The sequence below is a fragment of the Metopolophium dirhodum genome, chromosome 4, assembly GCF_019925205.1.
Source record: "Metopolophium dirhodum isolate CAU chromosome 4, ASM1992520v1, whole genome shotgun sequence".
Lineage (NCBI taxonomy): Eukaryota > Metazoa > Arthropoda > Insecta > Hemiptera > Aphididae > Metopolophium > Metopolophium dirhodum.
In genome coordinates this window covers 25,029,567-25,047,799 of record NC_083563.1, presented here as the reverse complement: position 1 = coordinate 25,047,799, position 18,233 = coordinate 25,029,567, and the positions used below count along the sequence as shown (strand labels likewise).

General features: G+C 29.9%; 1 protein-coding gene across 2 annotated transcripts in view; it reads right to left on the bottom strand.

The window, feature by feature from the left end:
• Positions 1–18,032, bottom strand: part of LOC132942478 (uncharacterized) — a 69,710-nt gene extending 51,678 nt beyond the window's left edge. Inside the window, exon 1 of one of the 2 annotated variants that reach the window (XM_061010894.1) lies at positions 17,947–18,032. The gene's annotated coding sequence lies outside the window, so the exon portion shown is untranslated. Of the gene's footprint in view, positions 1–5,587; positions 5,935–17,946 lie in introns of those variants that run through there. The other variant, XM_061010893.1, reaches the window with a different exon arrangement.
• Positions 18,033–18,233: the final 201 nt, after the last annotated feature.

Here is an 18,233-nt window from a genome sequence, read left to right as displayed (position 1 = left end):
TGTTGGATGAGCGAGCACTCTCGTTTTCATGGGGAAAAAAAGTCTTCTACGGGATTTAGTGGATAACACGGTTACGAGGTTATAACATTGATAGAAAGAAAAATAATATTCGTCGATTCACCTTACTTACAAACAATTCCGGTAAAATGTAACGCTGTTGTCTAACAGTACAACGATGTAAATGCGACGGCGTTCGTTATACCTATTAAACAACCGTCGACTCTAGAGCAATTAAATGTGATTTTCCGAGTAATTAGATTGCACGATTTTTTTTTTAGTTTTCGACCTTCGATCGACCTTACAGCAATAAAAATTATGCACTGTACACGCGCGCATATTAACAGTCGTGTTAATTTCATACCTTCAAATGTTAAGCTAAATCGTGAGTACTTATGTGCCTGCCCCCAAGACTACGGGATCAATAGGACCATTAAATATTATTGACGATCGTCGGTCGTCTATAGTAAATCAAAACATAATATGGATATGATTGTAAAAATTTAAATGAAATGGATACTGTGATGTCAACGTTTAAGAGTATTGTTATTACAGTTATGAAATTATAATATGTTTATTATATTGTTATGAGTTGAAAAAATCAAAATCGGTGTAGAATATGATATATTATTTATCACGTCTAAAATATTGTTTAACTATTACTCGTGAAGTGAGTATGAACTATAAGTTATCTCGCAGTTGTATCATAAAATAGTTTTTTTGTAAATATGTGGAAACTATTCATTGTATTCTTTACACGAAAATTAAAATTATTTATTTATTTATTCATAAATCTGCTACCTATTTATGATTATTTTAATATTGTAAATATTACAGCTTATGACAGTAAATTTATCTTTTAGTCCACAAAACATTGATATTATATTATAGTTTATATTAATTATACTGTTCGTTTTTAGTACAAATAAAATATATACTTATTTACTGTGGAAAGTACTTTCTTATTAAACATATGAGATCATTAAGAATTAATTATTAGATTAAATTAAGTAGAAAGTATCGTTTCTGATTAAGGATCGATCTAATTTAATTTTAATATTATGCTTAGGTAAATCAAGTAGGTTGCTTAAATTACCATACAAATACACACGTCTTAATCTGTATAAATAAACTGATTCAATAAAAGTCTTATTTAAGTTATTGAGAGTAAAAAAAGAAAACCAACACAATTCGTGATGTTTATATAAGTACCGTCTCGAGCATATATGACAACAGAATTCTTGACTAGTTATTGATGAGTAGGTCAGCCATTCCAATGGTATAAAATTCGTTAAACGACTGTAAATGCAATCACAAGACATCAGAACACACTTTAACGCAGCACAAGAATATTGTTACGAAAACATATCCACATAATATATATCCACTCGTTGGTATTTACGCAGCAAAAACTGTTTTTAGGTCTCCGAAGTAGGTACCCTCACTATATATTATACCATAACACTTGTGTTCTGGCTGGCTCTCAAAAACGATGATGCGCATGTGACGTCGTTCTCCAAGACCGTATGGGGTAATAAACTATTCACTTGACACGAAAACTCTGCTAGCAATACGTATTATCAAGTGTACACGCTATATCGAACACACGACGGCGTACACATATAAAAACGTAAGTTTTCATTCAAGTGCCTTATATCTTATAGGTATAGGTATAATAATATGTACATCGAGTGGACCAACGACAAATACCGATAAAACCCCCTTCACTTTCTACCAAACAGTTTTCGAATGCAGCAGCTGTACCTACGCCTGCACAGTTCCAGTTAACCGGTTCAAATGCTGCTCATTATTATTATATGGTATACTGGAGATCGAAGAACTCGCGCGTATAACATATTTTTCTATACCTATACCCTACAGTACTACGGTCGAGTGGTTCGAAAAAAATAGATTACTCGAAAAAAATTATACTTTCCGACAAGGTCGTATATTAAATTATTAACGTAATCCATTTATTTATTATTACCTATTATACCTACGTTTTTTTTTATATATCTACATATTATAATATATATACATATATATATAATACTATACCTATAGGTGCATATTATAACCCAACGGACAACGCGTAGGCTAACCTATCGATCAATTTCCCCACGTGGACATCGACCGGCAGGAATGTATTTTATTTGTTTGTAATGCACGACAGGGTTCGCCGGTACGGTAGTGGTACGTGATGATGGTATCGCGGTGTATAGTTAATATAACATTATTATGATTCGAAGGACTGAACATTGACAAAAAAAAAATTAAAAAAATAGATAAAATATTTACGAGACAATGGAGTGATCTCGATAGTTGTTATGATACCTCCTGCTGACTATAGACAGGAAGTTGACACAAACCAGAAAATAGATAACAAGTAACACGGGAAGGTGCCGAAAAAGATCCTTCGATAAATTCTTGACCCCTGCTCAAAAATACGTTCTTATAATTATGTAAGGATAGATTTTTTTATTATGTACTAAGTATTATTTATTCCATTCTATTTTTATTTAATTTAAACTTTTAAGATTAATACTTCCTGCTCTTACCACAAAAAATGCTTATACGGTATATCTATCAACACTTCATATAATTTTTCTTCGTATTAAATGTTTTTGATGTTCCATAAATAAATAAATAATCATAAATGTAATCCTTCGGATTATGTCCCAGAACTTGTACTAAACTGGACTGTCCACAGTGTTTTTTTAGATTATAGATATTTTAATATACAACTTGTTTTATCTTTAAAGAAAAAAATCAGGTTATTTCGTAGTTATCAGGACCATTAAATAAGTTAAAATAAATCTCAAGTTATATTATAGTACATAGGTTGCTTATGTGATTAAACATCAAAATTTATTTTATAGAATCAGTAAATATTATTAGCTTTTAAAATTACGAAATTCCAATATGTAATCAAATTTAATAATATTATTCATTAACCGCACCACCTACCTCTAGGGACCAATTCGTGATTATCATAATAAGTTAAAATTATAGTATATTTAATCAATGTAATTGATTACCTTATTATTTAAATTCAACTTAATTATTAAGCTGGTAAATTAAAAATAATAAACAGTTCAAAAAAAACTTATACATAAATGCCCTATCATCGTCAACGAAATATCTGAAACAAAATATTAGATAATGATATGCAATTGTTATATAATTATAATAAAGTGTTATGACATTGATTTAGTACTTTAATTCATGAGGTCGCAATAATGGACTTTCAAAGTTGGTTTTTATAAAATAAATTAATCAATGTAAAAACAAATGGTCGTAGAAGTTAACATTCGCCCTTGCCCAAAATCATGAACAGTATAATAATAGAAGATGTATTATAATAGTGTGAACTGTGAAGTATCGTCCTCGAACAAAAATAAACGGCATTTCCTGTATTATACTATCGAGAAATAAACTTTGAAATGAACGATATAAGCATTACGGAAAGGACTACGTTTATTATTTTTCATTCCTTATACAAGATCACTAACACGAAGTCAAGGTATATTAAATGTCGTATATATTATATATATATAATATACCTACCACCTACGCGTAACACGTCACACCACCCTCGTCCCTAACTCGTAGTAATCTTGTATTTTAAAATCTTAAAAACTTTTAATAGTCTTTTCGAGATTTATACCGTTGACGTTGACATATTATATGACCGTCAAGAAAATTACAAACGTACCCAATCGTTAAAACTACTTAAAACTGTATACTGAAGATTAAAAAAAAAAAGTAAACCCGAACTTGCTTACTTATCGTTTACTTTTTTTCTTTACCCAAATAATAATGATTCGTCAATATGATTTTTCAGCAAAGTTATACATCGACCAAGGATTGTATCATTGGTATATAATACTATCATATTCTCCGACTAAACTACAATGGACTTCAGATAAAAATATTAAAATTCGACAGACGGCATCCCGTCCGCCCAAGGTTTATCGGACACGATCCGCATATCTGGACGGTCGCCATTGTACGAAACAAATTTTATTTTCCATCGTTTTTAAATTCGATTCGAGTACCTACTTATAAAATTTCAACACAATGCCACCCGTACATTATTTTTAATCACCCGTTGGATACATTATTATAAGACAGAGTACATAATATAGTGTGTCTGTGTTGCAATGCATATAGTGTATGAACAATGCACTCCTACGATCTTGGTCCAGTTTTCGTAGCCTATTATTTTTTTTACAATATTTCATATTATTCTAGTTTATTGTTTAGTCAACGTCTGAAATATATGTAACTAAATATTATATGAGTCACTGTACAATTACTATAATATAAACCTATTAAACTATTGGAGAAAATTACAGTGACCTTCAAAACTTAACGACACCCTTATAATAATGTTTCGTTTTAAATTTAAATAAGTAGGTACATAATATTAGTGTTTACACGAGTTTGCTTAATTCTAAAACTTCTACGATAGGTAATGTTTTTACTCGAAAATGGTTCAAGCTAATTTGACGTTTATTTTTAATTATAAATGAGTACGGTGGATATCATACCTAATCGTTTACTGGGTGGGATCGAACTGATAAATCGACACGGTATAATCGTTTTTAGATTGTCATAAGAAATGTCTATTTAAAATCAAAATAGTAGTCATGCGACACTTTAAATTTTAATGACAGTCGTTAAATTTCCAAATATTTGTGTTCACAACAGAATAGTAATTTATAAAATATTTATGATCGAATAATATGATATTATTATAATGGTTAAGTCGTTCTCTTCGAAAATTATAACAACAATCGCTAATGAAGTAAACAATTTTAATAATTATGTACGAGAATACAATAACCCAAAAACAATAATTATTACAGAACAATTTAAATGAATCGTATTTAAACCAAACGTATTCCTTACCGAAGTCTAGAGACGACCCACAACTGTTAAATTATTTGCGTTTTTTTGTGTTCGTAATAATAATTACGGTTAAAAAAATAACGTATTATTTGCTTTTGAATATTCACAGAGCATGGGAACAGCGCATCGCTCGAGCGTGTTCGGCAGACCGTGCCGCACGTTTTCGGCTTAGAACTATAATAATAGACCCTTTCGGTAGACCAGCATTCAAGTCACCCGGTGGAACTCTGCGAAAAAACTATCGCCTATCAACCTATCTACCTACCTACCAGTCATATTATTATTATTATACATCGATAAGGACGGGTTCGATATCAGTCTGAAACGTATAATCCATCGCACGGGTATCGCGTTATCGTATCGATCGACGATAACAACGCGTCGTATACCTATACGAAAATATATATTATACATCCCAATATCGCGTTACCCCAACCTGTCGCTCGTTTTTAGTGATCGCCGTGAATAAATATGTAACAAGTGTACAGGGAAGACAAAGCGCCGGACGACACGTTACGACGTATTATAATAATATTATGTCATCCGACACGGGCTCGGGGGACGGGAGATTTTGGCCGTGGCAACCGGCTTTCGGATCGTCGATATCCAATTATCCATAAACAGTAATATTATCATCGCAGCTAATAAATATTATCAATAAAATTAAGGTGTTTACCTGATCCGACGGATGGTGTGGGCGTGCGCTGCTCGTCTTTGATATAGGCAGGTCTGGTTGATTATAAATGAGTCTTGTATTCACCACGTGCACTCGGTACGACGATCGATTATATAATTAATATTTTTACAGAACGGACAGTGGGAAGAGCTGAGGGGGGTGGTACGTGACGAAAACCGACTCGGTACGACGAGGCGGGGATGGCGCCAAAAAGAAAACGGACAAAAGACGGAACACCGTAACTATGATATTATGTGAGGGAGGAACAGGTGCACCGAGAAAAAAACTGGACGCGACGACCGCAATGTCGGACGGGTAGTAAACGACTGTAGAGACACCGACTCACCGACAACCGACTGCTGCTGCTGCTGCTGCTGACGCCGCCGCCGCCGCCGCCGATCGGTGTTGCGGGACCGGTTCGCCGGCGGCGCGCCGGTGGTCAGCGCCCCTCCACCCCGCCGCACCGCTCGGACGGCAGGGAGCGCGTTTCGTGTCTTTCCCGGCGGAGGCGACAACGCGCGCGCGCACATTATTTACTGACAATATTATTATTATTGTCACGTGTATCGGGTGGTATACCTATTATCTATAATATTATTGTTGTGGTATATCGCGTATTGTGTCGAGTACCCGATCTCAGTCCTACTTCAATATCTATAAGTAAAATGCCTGCGTACAACTGGAGTATACCGCATGTTTCAACGGCTGCAGAGTGTCATGTCAAAGGTTTTTTTTATTTTAAATTTCGGACAAGTGCCGAGGCTTTTCGCCGAGGAGACACGTTCGTTTTCTTTTTATATTTTTCGGTTGATCAAAACTCGAATAAAAGTAAAATTAAAAATCGATTTTTTTTTCGCGGTCCTGGTATAAACGCAATTTATTATTATCGCCAACGCAGGTTTTGAATTTATTGATCTATTGTAACGTGTCAATTTTTTTTTTTTTTGACAAAGTGCTGGTACACCAAATGGACCTCGGGGTGGACTGTCTTCCTTTCAAGGTTATAACCCCTGCAAAGCCAATAATTATTTTTTTATTAAATCAACCTTAACGGTAGACAACATATTTTGTTTAGGTACCTACCTACTTCCTTATGTGCGGTGGGCGCAAGGGCGAGTTTAATAATTTTTACCTGTATATGGGCATTGAGTAATATTATGGATTTTGATGCGCATGTGAGTTTATTTTATTGATTTTTGACTGCATTACTATTTTATAATATTGTAATACGCCCATTTTTTATAGTGGCTCGTTTGTATTTATAAACTAGTTTATACTCTGGCACTCTACGTATAGTTCGGAGCATATTTTTCAAATTCAAAATTGTTAAATTATTTAAATCCTATTGCCAATTGACAAATATTTATACAATTTCAAACGTTTTGGTCTCGCAAACAGTTTGCTAAAATTGTATAAGTTTCGGATCAATCGCGTGGGGCCACAAATTGTATATCCTAAAACCCATTACTATTTACTGAGCGTATAATATGCTATTCAAAAACTGTTTTCGAAAGAGTAAAAATATTATGTAGTATAGTGTGTGGGTCTCAAAGTTTAGACAGTTGCCGCGGGGAGTGGAGTAATACAACAGATAGTAGGCGGGCAAGTACGACGATATAAAAGTATAAAACACACTGTACATAACCTGTATAACATAATGTTATCACAATTATATACGTACATTATCATATCATTCTTGTCTACAATATATTATGTGAGTCGTATTACACTTACACGCGTCTTATACAAGTTGTAGATGTACGTACGTAAACTCTCATCGCCGGGTTTAAACGATAATATAGTTTTCATGCAAAACATTTTTGTGCAAATGTTTTTAGCATTTCATACAATGCCGAAGCGTGCATCAATTATAATATAGTCGTACCAAGAGAGCAGTTGTAGGTTTGCGTGTGCACAAGTCCGCGACTCAAAACTACCTATACAACATATACTAACCGGTGTTCTGCGCGGTGCCCACACCGTTTTCCGCTGTTATTTTATAATATATGATAATGTAGATGTACGAGTATAAATACCTACGTAATAATGATTATTATAAGTACAGGCCCTAAGGGTGGGTGGGGAAATAGGACGTGACGTGTCCTTGCGAGCTTCATATAATAATTTTTTTTGGCGGTGGTGCCAAATTAAAAAATACTTAATTTTTTTTAGATATTATTAATTTTTAAAAAAATATTAATACCTATTAGGATCTTGTACTCGTATTATGTACGGACAAGTTTGGTATGTATCCAAATTGGAATTCAAACAGTAGTTATTGGGTATTTTTTTATTACTTTGTGAACTGAGGATTCTAGGTTTGTCATTGTACGATATGGGAGCCAATCTAAGTGTTTAAAAATATAACCCTTCAGTATAGGTACTTTAAAATTACAAGAATCACAATTTTCATAAATTCATTATCAAATTAAAAATGGGGGTGAGCATGCTTAAAGAATCATCCCGTATACCTATATTACTATTTGCTAGTAACGATTGCACATAATGCTGTTTTTCAGTGCATTAAACAAAAAAAATCTTTATTTTCTTCATTGGAAGATGTAGAATATTTTTATTTATTTTAAATAATGTATAAGATTTAGACAAACACCAACTATACTATAGTATTATATTAGTTATTACTACGTATTACACAAACTATTGAGAATTGACTGTGTTACAGTATAATATATATTATTATTATTATAATTTATATTATGTTGTATAGCTGTTATGTAAAATAAAATTCTATAATATATTAAATCCAGTGTCCACTGTTCAGGGCTACCTATAACATAATATTATGTGTTGAAGGACAGTAATTTACTATCAAACCATAACAGTAATCTACAAATTAATATTTAAAAATCTGAATTGGTGTTATGTAATAAAAAAAAATTATATTCAAAAACTTAATGTAAAGAATATTAAATTAAAGAATATTCTTTAAATTTGTAGAAAACTTCAATATACCTCTAGATGAATAGATCTGCAAACTATTATTTTAGTTTCAATAATTATCATCAATTGAGTTTATATCTTTCAAAGTTTTGAAATAAAAATCACAATAAAAATAAATGTAATTTAAAATTGATAGTGCAGGTAAACCGTAAGTAAACAATGTAGGACACAAAACAAAATTAATCATACCACGAATTAAAAAAATAAGACGCATGTAATGTGTAAATTATTTTAAGAATGTAATAATATTATGTTTATTGTGTTTATTTATTTAGATTATTAAAGATTTTATTAAATCCACTGTTAATAAATTGTATTCCTCTATTAATACGTGACAAAACTATAAAAGTAAGACATATTATATGACAAATAAATAAAATAATAAAATAAATAACAATACTATATATATTTTTAACTAACGTAACACTTAAATTGAAATATATTTTTTGTTAAATACTTCTAAATCACTTGTTTGATATTTAACATAAATCAGTATAATATACATATTTCATTTATATCTGCGTAACTATATAGTACATTAATATTGTATATTACTATTAAGTATATAATTTATGTTTTATGTATTATTGAAAATGAGAATTTATTTCAAAATTTACAATATTAGTCAAATATTTCAATTTAAACATAATTTAATTTATTCGATACCGACGAACCGTAGTATTATATATATTATATATATTATATATATTATATATATAGTTACTCATTTTGTACAAACATAATATGGTACTTACTAATATTTATAATATAGGTAATATAATATATTATAATATAATAATATAATATAATAATAATAATAATAATAATATATATTATAATATATTTATACCTATTGCCGTAGAGGAGCATAGTATAACCTACATGATATCCTTTACTATAATTCAACAACTAGATACAACTTCATAAATCTTATGTGTGAAATTTCCGTTCAAACTTTTTATTGAATGATCCTTTTGTTAGTACAATGCGTAGCTTAAATGATAATTTTTTTTTTTTATTGGGTAACCCGCGGCAACATAGGCTATTGGGTGTGAGGGAGGGCACTGTAGGTTTTTAAATTGAGTAGGTTGGTACACGTGTGTGTTCTGTTTTGGCAGAATTTCTAATGGGGCACCCGTAGGTTTCTGCGTGCCCCGGGTGGGGGGATGGCGGCACTTGTTCTCCGGACACCGTGACTTGCCCGAAGAAAAATGCCGCCCGCGGCCAAGGTATCGAACTCGGGTCGGCTGCATCGCAGCCGACGCCTTAGTCCGCTCGGCCACTCCGTCCCCATTAAATGATAATAATGTTGATTTAAATTTCTGTAATTATAATGTGTTTTGTTTATTTTTAATTGTATTAATACTTTGTTATCTTTAACATTTATATGTCATCAAATAATAATTAGCTTTATACGTATTATTTTCTACTATTTATATGTAAAAAGCCGATTGGCGTTTATATCAATAAATAAACGAAATAATTAAGTCAATAACCTTCAAAACAGACGACTTCAGTTTAAAATTATCTTTGATGATAATTGATAAGTATTGATACTAAAAAGTAAATGAAACATTTTTTTTTTCAAAATAATACGAGTATAAAAAAATATAAAGTAGGCAGCTTTCATTTGTGTTTTAAACTGCTTTTTCTGTTATAATTGCTTTTTTCCAAAGTGTTGTCTTAGTATTTCTCAAACAATTTACAGAGTGAAATGAACAATTTAAAAATTACAAAAGATGTAGGTAAGCCAATGAGGATTAATTTTGAATAAATATAAAATAACAACAAGGAAAAAATGCAATCTATGGACAGATTATATATTTTCTGGTTCATTTAAGTACCTACGTAATTTATTAGTCCCACATTAAATGTTACCAATAGTGTTATAACTTATAAACGTTGTATACCTATTGCTTAACAAAAATTCTCGGATAATATGTTACGGAAAATAAATATCTAAACAATAAATGATTAGTGTATTGAATGCTAACCTACTATTTATGAAAATATATACTTATACTAATATTAATATGTGCCCATCTAAACGAAAATACTAATACAATTTAAAGTCAATAAAACGATGTATAATATTAAAAGAGAATAATGTAAATTGTGTCGAACATATAATGTCTTTGTAGCTAAAATATAATACTTTGTACTACTTTTGAGTTGTAAACATGGCAACGAAGTCAAAAATCAAGACAGATGGACAGACTGGCGCAGTGACATAATATATTTATACCAATACGGCAATACCATTTTACAATATTTACGGTTGGTGTTGGCTGATTTTTATTCGTACCAACAACTGTCAAACTTTTGAACCCTCATCGAAATTTCCATTAAAATAGTGTCGGGCAATTGTGTAAATAAATATGAACAAAAATAATAACTTTAAGAGGACGGTACATAGTCTATATTAAATAGGTACGATATACTCGCGCATGCGCGTTGTTTCCGTCGACAAACGTCATGAAAATGTACAGCACACCAAATTTTCGCTTAACAGATCTAATTTTGTGTTGTTAGCTTAAAATATTATAGAGTGACTTGACCTATTATCAATCTTGATGATAAAACGATTTTCTGTGTGCTAGTCTTTGTTTTTTTACGAAATATTAATTTTCAAGTGTGTTTTGATAGCATTCGTAAATAGTTAATTATAACATTAATATTTTATGCACTCATAACTCACATAAAATTGAAATACCGTAAAAAATCGAAATAAATAAACACAGAAAATTACATTTAAGTTTAAGTTTTTTAATATGTAAACCGCAATCCATTCTAATATTAAAGCTAACAATATGAAATCAATTATGCTGAACTTAAACTTACTATATTCTATACGCCTGCATGACAGAGACAACCACAATATATAGTATGCGAGTAAACGTCATCTTATTGGGAGTTTATTGCGGGGCCTAAAATATGATTTCAGGGGACCACACTTATTAATTTAACTGTTACCTTTGGGCTTTGGAAAATTTCTAAAGCAAAAAAAAACCTGTGGAGGTTGTAACACTCAAACCCCCCCGCCCCCCATCTTTTATATACCATTTACCTTGCACAATAATATTTGACACGCATTTGTCATTCAGATGACACACTTTGATTTTTAAGGGACACTAAGTGTGTCAGGGGAGTATTTTAGCCACTGGCTTATAGTACAAGTGTATATACAATAAAATATCATGGGTAGTAGCCAGTAGGTATATGGAATGCGGATGGTCCTATATTGGCCCATGATAGTATAACGCGATATTTTTTTTTTTTTTCAACCCGAAGGTTGGTTTACAACTCCAATTCTCCATTCTAACGCGATATAACCACACCGAATAGCTGTCATTTTCTCGCAATTAATGTAATAAAATAAATACAATTCTCAATAGTATAAGAGTAAAACCGTGTTTGTGTAAAAAATGTATGTACAGTGACTAATGGTAACGAATCGCGCGATTTATGAGCGTTGATAAAAAATACTATCTCATCGATGTTTTAATAAGATATAGGCATACCATATAGGTATCACCTACCTAATGTGATTTTACACCGTCAGGAACGACGTTCATAATATAGTACAATCATAATATTACTGTAACTGCAGTGTCCGCGGTGTGCCGGTCGGGGTCACGATCATATTATTATATTTGTTCGTATCGGTATTTTATTTTCCCAAGACTATTATTACGAATTAACGTAATGTTAAAAGAAAAAGATATTTAGCCGTATGTGTTTCCACGTATTTAAACACATAATATTGCCATGACGGTTATATTGCTATAGAATGTAAGCTGCGTCTTCTAGCATGAAATTGGTAGGTATATGATATAGCCGGTGTATACTGAGATGGATCTTTGTCCGCACCAAACGTGCAAAGTATTACGTAAGGTGGAAAACATTATATTATTGCAATCTGAATAATTAAACAACAAAAGTGTATAACGATTACCACATGATAAAATTGTTGTGCGAAACGAGAAAGGAAATATTATATCGTCTTTAGTTTAATATTTAAAAAAATTGGCTTATAGTTTTTAGTTTCCTAGTTTTAATCTGACTGGTTATTTTGCGAAAATACTGTTCGAGCGATAAAAAAACCAAAAAAACGCACTTCTTTGCCTCTATTCTTTCTCTGTATATATATTTTAAAATTAATACAAATTGACAATTTATTTTACTTGTGTATTTATAGGTCATTAATTATTGCATTTTTCAGAAGTTAGTTACCACAAAGGCCTACCGTACAGATTCACGCGGCTTTGTGAGGCATTTACAATCATAGCACCCCACGTTTTAGAGATCTAGTTGTGCCTATGATTTCTGCTAGCATTTGGTTAACCGTAAGAAAAAAAAGTTACTTATCACTAAACTCTGAACTAAAATTATATCTTTTATTTTTTATATTTATTTTAAGTTTTTAATACCATTACCTTTATAATAACTAACTCCAAATAACGAATTGAACAAACTTTGAATCATATAAGAGTTAACCAAATTTTACTGTCAACAAAGTGCACGGAGTCAGCCTTAGTACCTATATTATAAATTATGATAATATAATGTAAACAAACGATTATTTTAAACAAAATTTCAATAATTTTTGGTAAGCTCTGACTTACCAAATCCTGTATGGTGTATGTGTCTAATTATTTTTAATTAAATATTTCGGAGGTGTGTTTATGTATATAATATAATATGTATACGTAAGCTATTTCATTATATTCACCTGTATTATAAAATTGTTATGGTAACAAAAATTAAAATATTTAGCTGAGCATATTACACCCACATATTATGGCCTAAGCGATTGAGAGCAGGGAGGCATCGAACTTTACTAACCCAAGATAGAAAATACATTAAATATGTTTATACGTCACTACTCACTGAAACAGACTTTCACAACAGGAATATTACATTGTATGAGCTCGTATTCAATGTAGGTAATCACTATAATAAACCCAAAACTGAAAAACTACCTATATAAGCTATATTAATATTATCCATATGTTATAGCAACTTTTTTTAGCATTGTATTTAGTAGGTTTTGACTTTTGACACTTTTGAGTTTCATTACTGGAATTGGTTATATTACTTGTTACTTGTTACCCATGTCCTATAATAATATTATAAATCATTTTAGTTTTGGATACGTTTTTACAAAATTATGCTGTTATTATACCTAGATCATAAATTGATGTTTATTTTAAATAACATTAGATTTTATCCATTTAATAACAATCGTATTGTATTTCAATACCAATAGTTATAGTTAGATGGGCAAACGAGCCATCAACCGTTTTCGAATAGGTAGTGTTAGTATTTTACACTATAAGATTTTGAATTTTCAGCTTGTAAATATTATCATGGATAAACTAATCTAAAGAAAATACTTAATAATTTAGTATTGTGTTTCATAATATTTTACACGTTTTTTCCTTATCGTAAAAAAAAGATTAAGTATAAATAATTTCATAAACGGTTGTTAATATCTATAACCACGAGACGATAACACTTTTTTTGTCTCCGATTCGTTGCTATAAAAGTCTATATTCATGGTTTCTGGTTGTATTCTTTGAGTTGTACATTGTATTAATCGTTACTCATTTTTTTTCAGTATTATACAATTCATTACGTATTTACGTCTTACATTTTATATTAAATATATTATTCAATATATTATACATATTAGCTAGGTAGGTAGGTACTGTAGTTTAGGTTAGGTATACTTAAGTTTATAATTTTTGTGAACTTTGTTCTATAAGCATATTATTTTTACATCATTATAAATTCTCTACAATGAATATACATATTTTATATAATAAAATATCGAGTACATTGTTTAATCTAATGAGGCGGTAAATAGTTAAATGAGTAATATTTTTTTTAAATTTAAATACACTTTTGTCAGTCTCATTCATTGATATTTGATAAACATAATCATTAATCAATCATTTTTGTTTTGACGTATTAAGTAATTTATATCTATTTTTAGTTTTAATAATAATGATTAGCAATTTAAATATGAATTACAGGTTAGAAGCACATAATATTTTACCTTCAAAATAATTTATTAATACATTATAATAATTGCCATTTGTCAATAGTCAATAGTAGTATTTATCCTAACTAAAACTCACTCATCTTTGAAACTTGCAGTAATATTATAATTTATAGGTACATAATATGCAGATTTCCGATAATCAGGGGCATCGTATCAAGTATTTGAAGGTTAGCCAAATTTGATGACATCCACCAAAAATTTAAATATTCATTGGGCTATTTTGGTGTATGTGACACGGTATTTATATTTATGGTTGTTTTTTAGAAATGAAAGTCCAATCATTTTTTTTTCTTTAGAATATATTCTACAGGATGTATCTTATGTCATTGTACGCGGGGTTTTTTAGCAATTATGGTTCGATGACATAGTATTTCGTTAAAACGAAAAAAGACGTGTTTCTTTATTTTTAACAGGCAAAGTTTTTATAACAATTTCAAAATTTTTAAACACGCAGGTGTACCAATAGTAAAATCAACTTTTTTTTTTTCAAATAGTAACTAATATATTAAATGGATTCTGGTAAAGCTTTTTTTTTGAAAATGTTGATAGTCAAATCATCAACTTTGGTTCGCTAGTTTATTAACTATGGTCCTCTAAAGTTTAGTAAAATATGCATTAATACTTTTAATTGAAATAATTGGTATAGGTTTAATTTACAAGAGATAAATAATTTTTACTTGTAACTATCTTGTAATACACTTAACTAGTTTGATCGGTAATATAATGACACTCTCAAAAAAAAAAAAAATATATATATACAAAATTGTTGGCAAACATAGTTCATTATTTTTACTTTAACATACAATCATCAAAATCAGTATTATTATTTTAATTTGTTATTATAGGTAATCGTAATTAATTACTTCATGGTTACTTTTCTTACAATATCATAAATTTAGATTCTTTATTAGGTGTTTAAAATAATAATAATAAATTGGTAAATGGTATTCAATTGTTGACATTAATGTCTTAGGTATGTATGGAGGTTAAAAAAATTGTTGAATGAAAAAAGTGCAATGTTTTGTGGTGCTCTTCTCGTAGTGGAATAAACTTGAAATTTGAAGCATATAGGTTCCCTATATTGGTAGGTATTGAATGCAAAGTATGGATTTAGGAGTTGAAATTCATAACCCTTCATATTTTTTTAGTTTTGGACATTTACATTTTATTTAATTCTTTTATCCTATCATAAATTCCTATCATAGTTTTCTTACAAAAGCATTAATTTGGATTCTTTATTAGTTGACTAAAGGTAATGGCATTTGATTCTTGTTATAATAATATTGGAAATCTGTAATTAACTCAGATTAAAAGTATGCCTAAGTTACGTACAATTGTACAAACCTATATTGAGATTGACTATTTATCTAAATATCTTGCAAATAGTTTATTTTAAATCACGATTATTGAATAATTCTTAAAGAATTTCAACTTCTAAATTCATATTTTGCATGCGATACCTAGCAATACAGGGAACTTAAGGTTCAAATTTCAAGTTATAAAAGTTTTTTATAAGGAAAAATTATTGAGCTCTTGTAATTTAACCATATATCAATTATTTCAATTAAAAGTATATTAATATATATTTTATTAAACTTTAGAGGACCATAGTTAATAAACTAGTGAACCAAAATTGATGATTTGACTATCAAAATTTTCAGAAAAAAAAGCTTTACCAGAATCCATTAAAAATATAGTAGTTACCATTTGAAAAAATAAAGTTGACATTCCTATTGGCACACCTGCGTGTTTAAAAATTTTGAAATTGTTATAAAAACTTTACCTGTTAAAAATAAAGAAACACGTCTTTTTTTCGTTTTAACGAAATTCTATGTCATCGATCTATAATCGTTAAAACCCCCCGCGTACAATGGCATAAGATACATCTGTATAATAATATATTCTAAAGAAAAAAAATAATTTTCATTTCTAAAAAACAGGGTGTCCGTATAATATAACTGACGAATTACGTTATTTTGGACATTTTTTCTTTTGACCAAAAAAAAAAAAACATAATTACAATTTCTTACAGAATATTTCAAAATTGACAGAAAATAAGATACTGGTTCTTTATAAAACAATTAATTTAAATTATTGAACAAACAATGTTGCCTTAATGAGTTTCACAAAATAAATGTATTTATTACACGTTAATTTGAAGTCGTGCCTATAATATTTCACGTTGTAGAATATTATCGTAGCTAATTAAAAATAATGATTAACTAAATTAACTCTATTCATTCTCACCCCTTTGTTCAAAATCGTCCGTAATTCTGGAGTCTCGCTACAATTATTAAAGAACCCTTATGAGTTATGGTATAAAATTATCGTCTTCGTCTAGCCGATAATCTTCTACCCAATCATTCTTTTCGCCTTTCTCTTAATGTCTCTCCACTGTGATCACCATCGTCACTGCAGACAGTTTATATTGATGACCACTTCCTTACATATTTCATACTCTTTAATATTGTCCTTCTTTTACTATTATCAGTAATTATTTCTTGACCCGTTTTTCTTCTTTCGACCGTCCAATTCCAAGAAGCCAATTTTTTTTAACTCCGCCTTACTATAATTTATTATTCTTAGACCTAAATCATCCTCGTTGAACAATTTTGTGCACTCATTTAAATCATGTCCCTTTTCTATTATTTCTATTATCTTTATTTTAGATTCTGAGCGGAGTGATAGTATGAATTACACCGTACTTTTCTTAAACCATCGGGAAAAACAAGAAAAAAAATTGACAAAACAGAAACAATACAAATTCTGATAAAATCAATTTCGTTGTTTGTTGTAATTCAAAAATGTATAACCGTAAAGACTTGATGATATTTTCATTATATATTTATAGGAATTTGCATTTTCTATGTGTGATAACATGTCCATAATATTTTGGCTTTTTAACGTTTTTATTTTTTATTTATTTATTTATATTGATATAATCGGCTTAATACGTTATTTGTAATAAGTACCTACTTTCATTTAAATAACTATGTTTATATTGTGTCGTTTGAGGTATCACAAATTGATTTTTCCAACTTCCTAATAATTGGCCAACTATTTAATTTTGGAATAAACCATTTATCATATTATCAGTTAATTTAAATGTCTTTAAAGATATATGTAAAATACTTTTTCCATGTCATTTATAAAGTTACTTACCTACTTATTTTTAATAATGTGAAAATAATTCACCCGACCGTTCGACGGGGCTCTACAATTTATAACAGACCATAATCCAATCACTGCACATTCAGGTCTCAATAAGTTTATACCTTGCAATACCATAATTAATGAGTTCGCTGATGCAGATAAAAATAAGTATACGTACCTCTATCATTCACTGTAGATGGATTTAACTTTTAGCTTGACAACAACAAAATAAAAATAATCTTGAAAATAAACTATTGACATTTTTTTTCCACTGTAGCCTATTCAGTATTACGCTCGGTACGCGCACTAAACTACAATATAATGTGCACATATTATATATATTATGAACACAGAGGCACAGAAAGATAATGCAATCAAACTTTTCCAAATAAACTACCAAGGTACATAATATATATACATATATACAATATTAGATTAAAAAAAATGTATACTATAAATTGGTGA